General features: G+C 40.8%; 1 pseudogene; it reads left to right on the top strand.

Annotated features, from left to right (window-relative positions):
• The first annotated feature begins 15,558 nt into the window (after positions 1–15,558).
• Positions 15,559–15,779, top strand: LOC126009155 (NADH dehydrogenase [ubiquinone] 1 subunit C1, mitochondrial-like; annotated as a pseudogene).
• Positions 15,780–16,962: the final 1,183 nt, after the last annotated feature.

The raw sequence follows: 16,962 nt of genomic DNA, 5'->3' as shown, positions 1-16,962 counted from the left end.
AGCCTCTGTGGTTTTTGGATGCCTAGGAAGGATTTCTCACCCCCTCCCCCCAGGGCCCGATTAACCAGGCGTGGCCCTGAAGACCCGCCTGGTGTGGGGGAATCTTGTTCCCCTGGACTAAGTGGTCAGCCCAGGGGTCCTATGGCTAGCTGTCCTGCCCAGAGCCCCCAACATACCAGGCAAACACACCAAGAAATCCTGGCATTCGGAGTGTTCTGGGCCCAGCCAAGGCTCTGCAGTTTTTGGATGCCTAGGGAGGAATTTCTCACCCCCTCCCCCCAAGGCCCGATTAACCAGGCGTGGCCCTGAAGACCCGCCTGGTGTGGGGGGAATCATGCTCTCCTGGACAAAGTGGTCAGCCCAGGGTCCTATGGCTAGCTGTCCTGCCCAGAGCCCCCATCATACCAGTCAAAAGCCCACGAAATCCTGGCATGTGGAGTGTTCTGGTCCCAGCCGAGCCTCTGTGGTTTTTGGATGCCTAGGAAGGATTTCTCACCCCCTCCCCCCAGGGCCCGATTAACCAGGCGTGGCCCTGAAGACCCGCCTGGTGTGGGGGAATCTTGTTCCCCTGGACTAAGTGGTCAGCCCAGGGGTCCTATGGCTAGCTGTCCTGCCCAGAGCCCCCAACATACCAGGCAAACACACCAAGAAATCCTGGCATTCGGAGTGTTCTGGGCCCAGCCAAGGCTCTGCAGTTTTTGGATGCCTAGGGAGGAATTTCTCACCCCCTCCCCCCAAGGCCCGATTAACCAGGCGTGGCCCTGAAGACCCGCCTGGTGTGGGGGGAATCATGCTCTCCTGGACAAAGTGGTCAGCCCAGGGTCCTATGGCTAGCTGTCCTGCCCAGAGCCCCCATCATACCAGTCAAAAGCCCACGAAATCCTGGCATGTGGAGTGTTCTGGTCCCAGCCGAGCCTCTGTGGTTTTTGGATGCCTAGGAAGGAATTCTCACCCCCTCCCCCCAGGGCCCGATTAACCAGGCGTGGCCCTGAAGACCCGCCTGGTGTGGGGGAATCTTGTTCCCCTGGACTAAGTGGTCAGCCCAGGGGTCCTATGGCTAGCTGTCCTGCCCAGAGCCCCCAACATACCAGGCAAACACACCAAGAAATCCTGGCATTCGGAGTGTTCTGGGCCCAGCCAAGGCTCTGCAGTTTTTGGATGCCTAGGGAGGAATTTCTCACCCCCTCCCCCCAAGGCCCGATTAACCAGGCGTGGCCCTGAAGACCCGCCTGGTGTGGGGGGAATCATGCTCTCCTGGACAAAGTGGTCAGCCCAGGGTCCTATGGCTAGCTGTCCTGCCCAGAGCCCCCATCATACCAGTCAAAAGCCCACGAAATCCTGGCATGTGGAGTGTTCTGGTCCCAGCCGAGCCTCTGTGGTTTTTGGATGCCTAGGAAGGATTTCTCACCCCCTCCCCCCAGGGCCCGATTAACCAGGCGTGGCCCTGAAGACCCGCCTGGTGTGGGGGAATCTTGTTCCCCTGGACTAAGTGGTCAGCCCAGGGGTCCTATGGCTAGCTGTCCTGCCCAGAGCCCCCAACATACCAGGCAAACACACCAAGAAATCCTGGCATTCGGAGTGTTCTGGGCCCAGCCAAGGCTCTGCAGTTTTTGGATGCCTAGGGAGGAATTTCTCACCCCCTCCCCCCAAGGCCCGATTAACCAGGCGTGGCCCTGAAGACCCGCCTGGTGTGGGGGGGAATCATGCTCTCCTGGACAAAGTGGTCAGCCCAGGGTCCTATGGCTAGCTGTCCTGCCCAGAGCCCCCATCATACCAGTCAAAAGCCCACGAAATCCTGGCATGTGGAGTGTTCTGGTCCCAGCCGAGCCTCTGTCGGGGTTGTTTTCTTAATGTCCATTTCATCCTTATTACTATTGGTATATAGAAAGGCCATTGATTTTTGTGTGTTAATTTTGTAGCCTGCCACCTTGCTATATGAGTCTATTGTTTCTAGAAGCTTTTTGATAGAGTCTTTAGGGTTTTCTAAGTAGAGTATCATGTCATCTGCAAACAGTGAGAGTTTGACTTCTTCCTTTCCTATCTGGATTCCCTTGATATCCTTTTCTTGCCTAATCGCTATAGCAAGTACTTCCAGTGCTATGTTGAATAGGAGTGGTGAGAGAGGACAGCCTTGTCTTGTGCCAGAATTTAGAGGGAAGGCTTTCAGTTTTTCTCCATTGAGGATAATATTTGCCACTGGCTTGTGGTAGATGGCCTTCACTATATTGAGAAAGGTTCCCTCCATTCCCATCTTGCTGAGAGTTTTGATCAAGAATGGGTGTTGGACCTTATCAAATGCTTTCTCTGCATCTATTGATATGATCATGTGGTTTTTATTTTTCTTGTTATTGATGTTGTGTATTATGTTGATAGATTTACGGATGTTAAACCAGCCTTGCATTCCTGGGATGAAACCTACTTGATCGTAGTGGATGATCTTCTTAACGAGGCATTGAATCCTATTTGCCAGGATTTTGTTGAGGATCTTTGCATCTGCATTCATCAGTGATATTGGTCTGTAATTTTCTTTTTTGGTAGCGTCTCTGTCTGGTTTAGGTATCAAGGTGATGTTGGCTTCATAAAAGCTATTTGGAAGTGTTTCTGTTTGTTCAATTTCATGAAAGAGTCTTGCCAAGATTGGTAGTAGTTCCTCTTGGAAAGTTTGATAGAATTCATTAGTGAATCCATCTGGACCTGGGCTTTTGTTTTTCGGCAGACATTTGATTACTGTTTTAATTTCATCAATGGTGATGGGGGTGTTTAGATATGCTACATCCTCTTCCTTCAACCGTGGAAGATTATAAGAGTCCAAGAATTTATCCATTTCTTCCAGGTTCTCATTTTTAGTGGCGTAGAGTTTTTCAAAGTAGTTTCTGATTACCCTTTGAATCTCTGTCATATCAGTAGTGATCTCTCCTTTTTCATTCCTGATACGAGTTATCAAGTTTCTCTCTCTCTCTTTCTTTGTTAGGTTTGCCAGTGGTCTATCAATCTTGTTTATTTTTTCAAAGAACCAACTTCTGCTTTCGTTGATCTTTCGGATTGTTTTTTGAGTTTCCACTTCGTTGATTTCTGCTCTCAGCTTTGTTATTTCCTTCTGTCTTCCTATTCTTGGGTCCTTTTGTTGAGCATTTTCTAGTTCTATTAGCTGTGTCATTAAGCTACTCAGGTAAGCTCCTTCTTCCTTCCTGATGTGTGCTTGCAAAGCTATAAATTTTCCTCTCAGTACTGCTTTTGCTGTGTCCCATAAGTTCTGATAGTTTGTGTCTTTATTGTCATTTGTTTCCAGGAACCTTTTTATTTCCTCCTTGATTTCATCTCGGACCCACTGGTTATTGAGCATGAGGCTGTTTAACTTCCAGGTGTTAAAGTGTTTCTTCTGAGTCCCTTTGGAGTTCACAAATAATTTCAGAGCCTTGTGGTCAGCGAAGGTAGTCTGCAAAATTTCTATCCTCTTGATCTTATGTAGGTATGTTTTATGTGCCAGCATGTAGTCTATCCTGGAGAATGTCCCATGTACATTGGAGAAGAATGTGTATCCAGGTTTCTGGGGATGGAGTGTCCTATATATATCCACTAGGCCTCTTTCTTCCATTTCTCTCCTCAGGTCTAGTATATTCTTGTTGGGTTTCAGTCTGGTTGACCTGTCCAGTGTTGACAAAGCCGTGTTAAGGTCCCCCACAATTATTTTGTTGTTGTTGATATTATTTTTCAGATTTGTCAACAGTTGTATTAAATATTTTGCTGGCCCCTCATTCGGTGCATATATGTTTAGGAGAGTGAATTCTTCCTGCTCTACGTACCCCTTGATTAATATAAAATGTCCGTCTTTGTCCCTTACAACCTTCCTGAGTATAAAGTTTGCATTATCTGATATTAGTATGGCCACTCCAGCTTTTTTATGGGTGTTGTTTGCTTGGATAACTTTTCTCCAGCCTTTTATTTTAAGTTTATGTTTGTTCTGACTATTCAGGTGCGTTTCTTGTAGGCAGCAGAAGGTTGGATTGAGTTTTTTGATCCATTTAGCCACTCTGTGTCTCTTAACTGGTGCATTTAGTCCATTGACGTTGAGAGAAAGAATTGTCCTGGGATTTAACGCCATCTTTATTTCAAAATTTGGTGTGTCTTTTGGGTAGTCTTGTCTTAGATTAGGTCTTTCAGTTTTTCTCTTAAGACTGGTTTTGTGTCTGTGAAGTTTCTGAGCTGTTTTTTGTCTGTGAAACCATGTATTCTTCCATCAAACCGGAAAGTGAGTTTTGCTGGGTATAGTATTCTGGGTGAAGCATTCATTTCATTCAGTCTTGTCACAATATCCCACCACTGCTTTCTGGCATTGAGCGTTTCTGGTGACAGGTCTGCTGTAAATCTCAGGGAAGCTTGCTTGAACATGATTTCCCCTTTTGATCTTGCTGTTTTCAGAATTCTGTCTCTATCTGTGGGATTTGTCATTGTGACTAGGATGTGTCTTGGGGTGGTTTTTCTGGGGTCTCTTTTGGTTGGTACTCTTCGGGCATGCAGGATTTGATCACATATATTCTTTAGCTCTGGAAGTTTCTCTTTAATGATGTTCTTGACCATTGATTCTTCCTGGAAATTTTCTTCCTGGGTCTCTGGGACTCCAATGATTCTTAAGTTGTTTCTGTTGATCTTATCATAGACTTCTATTTTCGTCTGTTCCCATTCTTTGACTAATTTTTCCATTGTCTGCTCATTTGCTTTAAGTTTTTTGTCCAATCTCTCCTGCTGTATGGAATTGTTATGTATCTCATCTTCCACAGCACCAAGTCTATTCTCAGCTTCTGATACCCTGTCCCAGAGCTTATCCATTTTGTCATTCACTTCGTTTACTGACTTTTTCAGTCCTGTTAGTTGACATGTTATTTCAGTTTGGAGTTTTGTCATTTCTGCCTTCATATTTTCTTGGTTCTTATTAGTGTTCTGTTCAACTCGATCCATGGTTTCTTGGAGTCTGTTGAGCACCTTCCATATTGCTAGTCTAAAGTCCTTATCTGAGAGGTTGATTAGTTGTTCAGTCATTATCTGGTCCTCAGAATTGTCATCTTCATTCTCTATGTCTGATGCTGGCCTGCGTTGTTTCCCCATTGTCACACTTGTATTGTGGGTTTTTCTACGTGTTGTGGTGGTATTCATTGTCTATATGATGTAGGCAGCACACTCCTCTGGCTCCTCCCTTTCTGGATGGGCTGACTTGCCTCTAAGGGAGGGGAGTCCTCCGTGGATGAAGCCTCACACTGGGTCAAATCTTAGGCCCGAGCATGCAACAGAGAAGACAGTCCAGAGAGAAATGTTTGCTTCTGTGATATAGCGCCGTTCTTAGTGTGATTTTTCCTTCTTGTTGCAATGGAGTTCTTTCCTTAGAAAGAGTGCACGGCCGCGTAGCGAAGCGGAGCGGCCGTGCTCCTCTGAGCCTCTTTTTGCCCCACTCGCAAGAGTTTCACGCAAGAGGACAGTAGACAGACATAGACAGGTCACACTCACAGTCTTTCACAGCTGAGCCCCACTGGGCCGGTGTACTTTCGCGGATTTTCCCCGCCTGGTGTCACACACAGGGAGCCAGCTTTTGCAAAGGTTAGCCGGTTTTTATGCTCTGAAGTCCCTCCCTGAAAATGGCGTCTGGGCGAGCGAGGTTTCTGGAGGCTCTTTTTGCCCCACTCGCAAGAGTTTCACGCAAGAGGACAGTAGACAGACATAGACAGGTCACACTCACAGTCTTTCACAGCTGAGCCCCACTGGGCCGGTGTACTTTCGCGGATTTTCCCCGCCTGGTGTCACACACAGGGAGCCAGCTTTTGCAAAGGTTAGCCGGTTTTTATGCTCTGAAGTCCCTCCCTGAAAATGGCGTCTGGGCGAGCGAGGTTTCTGGAGGCTCTTTTTGCCCCACTCGCAAGAGTTTCACGCAAGAGGACAGTAGACAGACATAGACAGGTCACACTCACAGTCTTTCACAGCTGAGCCCCACTGGGCCGGTGTACTTTCGCGGATTTTCCCCGCCTGGTGTCACACACAGGGAGCCAGCTTTTGCAAAGGTTAGCCGGTTTTTATGCTCTGAAGTCCCTCCCTGAAAATGGCGTCTGGGCGAGCGAGGTTTCTGGAGGCTCTTTTTGCCCCACTCGCAAGAGTTTCACGCAAGAGGACAGTAGACAGACATAGACAGGTCACACTCACAGTCTTTCACAGCTGAGCCCCACTGGGCCGGTGTACTTTCGCGGATTTTCCCCGCCTGGTGTCACACACAGGGAGCCAGCTTTTGCAAAGGTTAGCCGGTTTTTATGCTCTGAAGTCCCTCCCTGAAAAAATCTTCTGTAGCTATTCTAAGGAAATATTTCTTCATTTCAAATCCTGATTAATTGTAATATTCCTTCTATATAAATATAGAGAATTTGTCCACTTTTCCCATCATGTTTACTTTTCTTTAGATTAGCCTGACCCAGGGAGTTACTAAAACGAATAAAGCTAGTAACCTTTTTTTTTTAGACCACACTTGGTGGCGCTCAAGGGTTACTCCTGGCTCTGTGCTCAGAAATCGCTCTTGGCAGCCTCGGGGGACCATATGGGTTTCTGGGGATCAAACCTGGGATCTCTCCCAGGTCAGCCACATGCAAGGCAAATGACCTACCGCTGTACTATTGCTCCGGTCCTAATAACTCTTTTTCATCTAATTAGGCAAAGCAGGGAGTAACCAGGGAAATCAATTTCTTAGTCTGGATTAGCTAGAGCTGTATTTGATGTGGAGAAGGTATGCAGCAGAATGTTCATCTAAGGCCAATTTCAACTATGAAGTCACGTGTCCTGGAAAATAATACAGAGAAGGAATGATCAGATCTACAAAAAAGGCATTTCCAAGAAGGTCTAAAAATAAAGTAAGGACAAGTGCAGGAGAGTAAAAGGTCTCTTTCTGTTTGAGGAGTCCAGTGAACAGATGAATATGAGAATGAAGAATGAAACCTGACTTCATTTTCCTTTTCTCCTTTTCCTTTAATCAACCTTAAACAATATATTTGCTTATCAACCCAACTGTTGAAGAATACACAAGAACACTTAAAAAGCAATGTTCTTTGTGAGCTAACTAGCAGAAAAATTGTTATCTGTTATATTTATTAGAAAATAAAAATAAAGTTAGAAAATCAAAAATCCTAAAGATTGAGGAAAATACTTTTGTCCAATCTATACTTAAATTCCTACCTCTCTGAACACTCCCACATCCCACACTTCTGTCTTTGCAGTTCAGCCATTTCCAGAATTTACTTTCAATGTGAAGATGAAGGGTGCCCATGCAATAGAAAAGAGCTAAAAAAAAAAATCAGAAGTAGCTGGCAAAGGAAGACCGTTGTGAAGGGAAATAAGAAATGGAACTGTACCAAGGGTCAGTGGGTGGCAGTCGGACGATTCCAGTGCCTAGGAGTGACGTCCTTGGGCAGCAGAGAAACAAAGTGTGAAGCCCAGACTCAAAGGAGCCTGGTCCATCTCCCCCCATCCATGGGGCTTAGGGCCCGCATCCCTTCTCTTCCCGTCACAGGTCAAGTGTTTCCCCAAGGAACCTGAGAATCAGAACAGGATGTCTGTAACACCCAAGGGAACTGGAAACAAAAGCAAAATAAGAAAAGAAACTTCCCTTCACGTGCCCTTCACCAAAAAACATTCTGAGAAGCAGAGTTCTCTTAAAATGGTGAGCATTTCTTTGGCCTGTGAGAGGCAACAAGCTGGTGAGTTCTCAGAAGTAATGGCACAAGAAGAGTCTTGGGATTATGAACCTTCTAGGCACACTTGACATCAATTATGAATAAGGAAATGAGGACCATTAGAAAATTCCCAGAAATAGGTTCTGCTGAGATGAAGTAGAAAATAGCACTGATTTTTAAAAATCAATCTTAAGCCTTTCCTCTTTATACCCCAAATGAAACCAGTGAAGCTGGGGGTTACCTTTACTACATGCGATTATGGGAGTATTTACACAGCTTTGTTGTATGTCTAGCAGTGTGTAGGGCATTTCTTCAAATGGCTGCGAGCAATATGTTTTGTTAAAGCAAAGGCAATAATACATCAAGGAACAAAGGTAGTGGTATCTGGAGTGAGTCAGGACCATCCAGCTCAGTGAGGGAAATTTAGATCCTTGAGCCTAATTCTAGGAGAGGGGGGACTGCCTTTCTGCATTCCAAAAGTGGAAGGTGCAAGATTTTGTGTATATTAGAGAAGTCACAGGGGTTTTCATAACATCTGCGATCCATCACAGCTCCAAACTTAATGCACAGTGGAGAACTAGATCCAGTTGAATTGGAAGTGGGATGGGCTGCTTAATTGAGAGGCCAAGTTTCACACAAAGTTCAGTGGATATGTAGGGAAGGGTAGGAACAAAATGAGCTGAGTCGGGAAAGTGAAGATAGATTCAAAATGTACAAGGCAGGGCTCCTTGATGGGCTGAAAAACTGACACATGGAAAATGTAATGCATTATTGACAAACACGTATGCTGGCTGCAAATATAATTAACACAAGCAGGAAAGAAATAGGAATGAAATGGAGCAGAAAGACTTTGAAAGATTGTGAAGTGGTTGCTGAAATTGCCAACCTAATGTCAGAGAGATGATTAAAATTTTCCAATAGAACAAGTGAATAGGTAGTTAGGAGAGTGTGAGGTAAAGCAAGGATCGTTATATGAATCTGCAGTGAGGTGCTAATCTGCATTTTATGTTCAACTTTGTCGTGCACATTTTAGCAGATGGAAGAAGCTCTTAAAAACAGATAGCTAAACTCAGTCTGGTTGCCTTTCTTTTTCATAATAATTGTCTCTGGAATGGATACTTGTGTTCAAGTGAACATCACAGGACCAGTTTGCAGAAAAGAATTCTAGGCATATCAATATGCTCACTAAGTAAAATTTATATAAAAACTCTTCCATCAACGGAGTGGACTAATATATAAAGTAGAGGTTTAAATCTCCTTAAACAGAGGTACCTGCATGAAGAAGATCCAAACAGATAAACTAAAGTCAGTCATCAGAACTTAAAGTGAAAAGCAAGTTGAATCAAAGAAAGAGTTTTTTTGCAAACCAAAATGTCTGCACGCATGCAGGCACGCACACACATTCTTACAGAAACTGTATTGCTGCAATAACAAAAACAATTATATGGTGGATTGAGGGTATGTTCGAAGGGAATAATTCTTCATGATCAGAATGACTTTTTCGCTCATTCAACAGAAAAAAGACTCTTATTTTTTATTTGTTGGCAAAGCCAAATTAGAAAAAATATATATCTTTATGACTTTAGGAGACAAATGAGTGATACCAAATATCACTAAAAATGCTATTAATTTACAGTGATATAAAATTACTATCTCAGCACAAAGAAAGCCTATATAAACTGAATTTCTCTAGTATCATAAAAATGAATGAGAAGCGAAATTGAGAGTAAGTATGCTTTTGAGATGCCGTTAAAAGTTACATGCATTGTTAACAAATGTGGCTAGACAGGCTGGTGATTTACCTTGGAAAACAAATTTCTGGAGACACAGAAAATCTCCAAATGGGACCGACTCATTGCCCTTTTGTTGGTTGATGACACCTTAGAGGATGTTACTCTCATTCTTAGACATTTACGTGTGTTTGATTAGCCATTAACTTTATGGATTATTTTCCTGTTTTTATTTGCTTGTTTTATGTGTATTTTAGAAGTCAAAATTAGCTCAGGCAGGTTGAGGACAATCAAGAAAGATAATATATATCAAATGTTCTACTCCAGGTTCCAGAGAAGCCAGAGTGAGGTCACTGGGTGACTAGTGAGAAACTCTCAGCACTTTCGGCCCCACCATGGGGGCCTTCCACTGAAAACTGACCAAGGTTAACCCTCTTAGTTTTCCAGCATCTTTTGCTCAGGCCATTCCTGTCACCACAGCCACCACCACTTTGGGAGAATTTACAAAAGAAGAGGGTAACAGTTTTCCATTGGTGTCCGTTCTTGACTTTTTAGTTTCTTCAGCTACACTGTGAATCTGCCCCTACTTGTCCAGATTAGTAAAATTGAAAGCTTATTTTCAGGATCTCCTATTTTCCTTGAAACGTTTTCTTTTTTTTTTTTTAATGCATAATTTTTTTTTATTTAAACACCTTGATTACATACATGATTGTGTTTGGGTTTCAGTCATAAAAGGAACACCACCCATCACCAGTGCAACATTCCCATCACCCAAGTCCCAAATCTCCCTCCTCCCCACCCAACCCCCGCCTGTACCCTAAACAGGCTCTACATTTCCCTCATACATTCTCAATATTAGGACAGTTCAAAATGTAGTTATTTCTCTAACTAAACTCATCACTCTTTGTGGTGAGCTTCCTGAGGTGAGCTGGAACTTCCAGCTCTTTTCTCTTTTGTGTCTGAAAATTATTATTACCAGGGTGTCTTTCATTTTTCTTAAAACCCATAGATGAGTGAGACCATTCTGCGTTTTTCTCTCTCTCTCTGACTTATTTCACTCAGCATAATAGATTCCATGTACATCCATGTATAGGAAAATTTCATGACTTCATCTCTCCTGACAGCTGCATAATATTCCATTGTGTATATGTACCACAGTTTCTTTAGCCATTCGTCTGTTGAAGGGCATCTTGGTTGTTTCCAGAGTCTTGCTATGGTAAATAGAGCTGCAATGAATATAGGTGTAAGGAAGGGGTTTTTGTATTGTATTTTTGTGTTCCTAGGGTATATTCCTAGGAGTGGTATAGCTGGATCGTATGGGAGCTCGATTTCCAGTCTTGAAACGTTTTCTATGTTGAGAAAGTAAATGCAATGGGAAGTCACAGATAGGGTATTTACAATAAGAAGCTTTGAAAGTCAAAGGAACTTTCCTAACCTATCAATAATAAAGTAAATTAGACCAGTTCTATTAAAAGTATGATAGAATTATCTTTTTTTCACACTCTTTCTCTATAGTAAAAAACTACAAAATCATTCTATGAAGAGCCCATCAAAGAGATGTTGCCCCCCCCCAAGGATATAAAAGTAAATATTGTACTGAATTTGACCTCTTAACAGTGCAGAACTCAGCAAGGTTCCTATCCTTTGAGGACTTGCTCTTGGCCTCCTACTAAAATCCAAGAAATGTGTTCCTTTCAGTTAAGTGCCCAAGAAACATCTATAATACCCCATAATTTTTGTTTGACTCAATTTAGGTCATAAGTATCTAAAAATAGAAATGTGCAAGATTTAAAATTTTTGCATTGTAGTTTGATATTAGTGTTACAATGTGTTCAAGTTTATGGTACTGATATACAAGTTTGTCACATACCCCAACCACATGACCCTGCACCCCCAACCTAAAGTCATCTCTTGTCTTAACTTCACTTTCTTACCCCTACAACTCCCATTATCTGTTTATTTACAGTTATGGTTTTGATGTATGCTCTTAACTTCTTAACAGCCCCTATATCTTCTGACCCACAATCTATGTTGTTTCTGAGTTACTTCCAGTCACTCCAGTCATTATACTCCAAACTCTTTCTTAATAATCTCAGGTTTGTATTCCTGTTTCCAAGATTAGTTAATGATTGCTATTGTAACCACACCTAGGGATATACCCTAGGAACCCCAAAACACAAAACATTCCTATCTTCATTGCAGCATTATATACAATAGCAAGAATCTGTAAACAACCCAAACACCCAAGAACAGATGAGTGGGTAATGAAATTGTGGTATATATACACAATGGAATACTATGCAATTGTTAGGTAAAATGAAGACATGAAATTTTCTTATACATGAATGGCTATGAAGAATATTATGCTGAGTAAAACCAGTCAGAGGGAGAGGGATATACACAGAATAATCTCACTAATTTGTGAAGAAAAAAGAGAAAGAAGAAAGAAAGAAAGAAAGAAAGAAAGAAAGAAAGAAAGAAAGAAAGAAAGAAAGAAAGAAAGAAAGAAAGAAAGAAAGAAAGAAAGAAAGAAAGAAAGGAAGGAAGGAAGGAAGGAAGGAAGGAAGGAAGGAAGGAAGGAAGGAAGGAAGGAAGGAAGGAAGGAAGGAAGGAAGGAAGGAAGGAAGGAAGGAAGAAAGAAAGAAAGAAAGAAAGAAAGAAAGAAAGAAAGAAAGAAAGAAAGAAAGAAAGAAAGAAAGAAAGAAAGAAAGAAAGAAAGAAAGAAAGAAAGAAAGAAAGAAAGAAGAAAGAAAGAAAGATGTAAGAAAGTAAAGATAGTATGATAAAAATATCCAGAGACAATAGATATGAGAGCCAGGAGGACCAATTCATGCTAGATTGCTCACCACAAGTAGTGGAGCACTATAGCTAAGATAGAGATGGGACCACTAAGACAATGATAATTGGAACTGATCATGTTGGACAAGTACTGTGTGCTGAACAGAGATAAGCTGATAGGCACAGTATCCCTTCATCAGACCACAGTGTCTAAAAGGGGGTGGGTGAGAGAGGTAAAGAGAGGGAAGAGTAAAATATCTGCCCTAGAGGCAGGCAGGAGAGGGAGAGGAAAACTAGGAACATTTGTGGTAGGGAATGTGCATGGGAGAAGGGTGGTGTGTATTGTAAGACTGAAAACCAATCACGAACAACTTTGAAACCATGGTGGGTTTTGAAACCATAAAAAATATTTTAAAAAAAGAAAAGAATAAAGACAGAACGATCTCCCTATTCACTATTAAGAAAATAGTAAATGCCCATAGTCAACAGAAACTGAGAACTAGTCTTAGAAGAAGGCAGGGAGAATGAAAGGAGTAGAACAGGGATTGGGGGTAATGACAGAGAAAGAGGAGATACTGGGACAGTGGTGGAGGGAAATGGATACTCTGGCGGAGGGTGTGGTGCTAGAATGTTTGATGCATTAAGCCCATTATTAATAATGTTGTAAATCACAGTGCCTAAACTAGAATTTAAAAAATAAAAAAATCAATTGCTATTGTACATGCTATTTGTTTTTCCCTATATTAAAGATGAATGGGATAATCCTTTATTTGTTCTTCTTCTTCTGGCTTATTTTACTCAGCTCGATTACCTTCAGTTTTATACAAGTTGCCACCCACTATATGAATTTGTTTTTCTTTCTGTGGTTACATATTTTGTACATATACTACAATTTCTTTATTCATTCAACTGTTGTTGGTCATTGGATTGCTTTCATATCTTGGTCTCCATACTAAGAGCTGAAATAAGCATAGGTGTGTGTGAGTATATTTATATATAGATATATAATGTATATATACACATATATTCAAATTAAAGTTGTTTAGTGGTGTGGATACTAAAAAGTGGCTGGGTCAAATGGGAGTTTTGATATTACATTAAATTTTTCTATTTATTTATGCAAAGACTAGACCAAGTAGCCTATTAGCCAGCAGTAAATAAGGGTTTCTTTATCCCTACATTTTCCAACACTTGTTTTCAGTTTTGAGGTTTTTTTATATGCAGTCCTTATTATATAAAGTGATGCCTCATTGATTTATTTTTCTATTACTAGTGATATTTAGTACTTTTTAATATGATTATTGGCCATCTTATGTCTTCTCTGTGGAAGTGTCTGCTCATCTCTTTTCCCCATTTTTTCATGGGGTTATTGGCTTTTTTGTTGTTGTTATTGCTGAGTGTTGAAAATATTAACAAGGTTGTAAGGAAAATCGTTGTCACTGTGGAAATCAAAGAAATAAGAGAAATATTATAAAGTTGAAAAAAATTTCTCCTTTAGTAAGTCCAGAATCAGATATACCAATCATCTGGGTCTAAAGTTAACACCGAGTCTGTGTAGAGCAGATTTTGATTATCTACTAGCCATTTAAGTGGTGACACATTTATTAACCTTTATGTTAGTCCTAGTTTCCTCACCAATTAGAAAAAGCAGTGATGCTATGGTTATACTTAGCTTGATGAATTCAAGTCACATATCACAGAACCCTACACTGTGTGCTTATATGTCATTTCCTTCCTATGGTTTTACAACATGGGTCCTTGACTTTTACAGATAGTTTTTCTATGGTGTCTTTCATCTTTACTAAATGCTCCATTTATGCAACTTGAGTTCCTGCTGAAACCCAAGACCCCATTGTTTGTAAGTCTTGACTAATTCCTGACTTTTCTTTATCTTCTTCACCCAAATACCAAATCCTGAATCTTGCTTCCACCCGATAGTGTCTGTTTTGTGTGATGTTGACACTTATTCTCAGAATAAGTGAACTGACATAATTTTTTTATATAATAGCTTTTGATGCTCCATCTTCCTAGACAGATGGAATACTCCTCTCAGAGAAGAGTATAGCGTATTGTGAAACATGCTCACAGCTTGTTCTACTTCTTAGGATCCACGTAGATCTAAGGTTAGGAATGCCTGTATGCAATTAAAAGCAAAGCATTACAGGCCCAATGATGAGTACAAAAACTGACTATATTCCATCAGATTTCACCTGCTCTATTAACCCAAGACTCTCCTTTGATATAAATGCTTTCATGCTTCCAATTTATTTGATAATCTACAATGTTCTTTTTCAAACTCTTCCTAAAATGTGTCATTTTTAGGGTTTGTGGTAAAGCTAATTTTCTCTGGATTGTTGGATGTAACTGAATCATTTATTATTTTTCATGTTCTATATCTACTTAGAGAGGGGCAAAAGACTGAGTAAAAGATGGATAAAGTGGCATTCTGGCTCAGAAAGTTGATGAAGTTTTATTTTCTTTATATCTATTCTCCAGAGTCTCAGCTTCACTGCCAGCTGAAATCATTGTTTTCAATAGTGAAATAGGATTGTTAATATGAATGGACAGGGCTGTTGGGATGTAAAGCTTGAGAAGTTTGTTATCAATAGTGCTCTCTGAATGAAAGAAATAGACTGTGGCTTTCTTCACATAGATCTGTGTTTTCAAACTTAAAACACAGGGGAAATGAAGGGCTTTTTAATTTGAATAGTCTTATGATATTAGCAAAATTATTTAAGATTTTGATCCACACTAAACTTTTCTTGTTCAAAGTTTTTAAACAGAAAATACTGGATAAATCTTTGCTTCTAAAGGTCTTGGTTACAGAGTCCTACCCATCCTTGTAATGCATACAAGTGTCTTTGGTTTGCAGAAAGATGATTTTGTATTAAAGTTATTTGAAAATTACTAATCATCTCCTAAGAGATATTTTTCTAAGAAATAAATCCGTTTCATGGCTATAGATGCTAAAAGACTATTAAAAAAATAACTGGCAGGAGGCCGGAGAGATAGCACAGTGGTAGAGTGTTTGCCTTGCCTGCAGCCAATCCAGTATTGGCTGTGGTTCGAATTCCGGCCTCTTATATGGTCCCGTGCTTTCCAGGAGCGATTTCTGAGCGCTGGGCCAGGAGTAACCCCTGTGTGCTGCCAGGTGTGACCCAAACTCTTCCCCTCAAATAAACAAAATCTGTTAGACTTTAAAAAAAATAATTGGGCAAATGGAGCAGACCTTAGAAAATAGTTTAATTGATCCACTGATATTATAGAAGCAAAAACAAGCCCAAGTTATTTATACAATTTGGTCAGAGAAAGCAGAAAACTAACATTAACAGGAGTCAGGCTTTGGCAAGATGGCGCCGTCCTCCTTGCTGCACCCCGTGTCCAGGCTGCACGGCTCCTGAGTGCCTTGTCAGCACAGTCAAAATTCTATTTGTGGGAGCCATTACACGACAAACCCAACTGGCTCAAAGTGAGGCTGATCTTGGGCACCTCTGTGGTCTTGTGGGGCTTGCTCATCAAGCAACATAATGAAGATGTTTCAGAGTATAAGAGAAGAAGTGGATTGGAATAAATTTTTGGAATACCGAGATAGTATACTCAGCAATTCCTCTGGATCCACACATTTTGTTGGTTGTAAATATGAAAATAAAGGTTGCATGTGATTATGTTAAGTCAGCATTTGTTTTGCATCATCAAATAAAATAAAAAAAACTAACATTAACAATCAAGTGTTCTGACATTAACTTGAAGTCAAGACATTTCATGAAATATTTGTGAATCAAACTGAAGTTAAATTGGAGGGAACTTGACTTGAGACATACATCTATATAAGTTAAGTAAAAACATTTATGACATTTTCTTTATATTTTATTGCAATGATAAAACCAAAATACAGAATATTACAGATGGTTATTAAATATTGAATTTATGTAAAAGCTCAAAATTAAATCTTTTCCAAAAATTTTAATGAGAAAGTGAGTTTGCTTCTATGCACATAACTATTTTATTCCAAGTTTTATGTTTGAAATGGCTACAAGCAAGTCCTGATCAAGTCTTTTTAATGATCTCTTCAAATTCTTGATAGTCACCATTGATGAGAAACTTTGTGAGCACAAGTAGGTAATAAAAAATTTAAAGCTATTTTTATAGCTATTCAAAAATTTACAACAGTGGAAAATTATCTCTTAAGAATTCAAGCACTCCTCTTTTTTATTTTCTTTGACCAATGCTGAAAATGTTAAAAAAAAAATCCTTTTGGTGATGGAAAGAATGTAAAATCCAGTAAAATTTTCTCCTTGCAGGTATTTTACCAAACTGTACTAGCACATGCAGTATGTGCTGGAGCCCTTGCACTGCCCTCTGCATGGACATCATTGGATATTGTCACATGTGCATGTGGATATAGCTTTCCGGTATGTGTGAACAATTCTGTGTAGGCTGCTTTCTGACTCAGCCTTCAGAATTACCCTGGGGCTTCCTTGCCTTCCCATTTCTCATTCTTAATTCCAGTTAGGATCCCGTGTCATGGACTCTAAAATCTCCATCATCTCAGCAGCCCTCTTACCCACAGTTGCTAGCAATGCACTCTGCATCAGATAATTGAGGTAGATAATAATAAAAAGTGTCAAATGAGACAGGAACTACAGGACATGTCAAAGAAGACTTTAGATTCCTCTTGACTAGTTGTGGATAGAGAACAATTTCCATTCCTCAGTTACTACAGGCCTCTGAGATTGAGGATATACAAACACACC

Source organism: Suncus etruscus, chromosome 5 (genome assembly GCF_024139225.1).
Source record: "Suncus etruscus isolate mSunEtr1 chromosome 5, mSunEtr1.pri.cur, whole genome shotgun sequence".
In the NCBI taxonomy this organism is placed as follows: Eukaryota; Metazoa; Chordata; class Mammalia; order Eulipotyphla; family Soricidae; genus Suncus; species Suncus etruscus.
The sequence above is the reverse complement of the archived record's forward strand: the minus strand, read 5'-3'. Positions and strand labels throughout refer to the sequence as shown.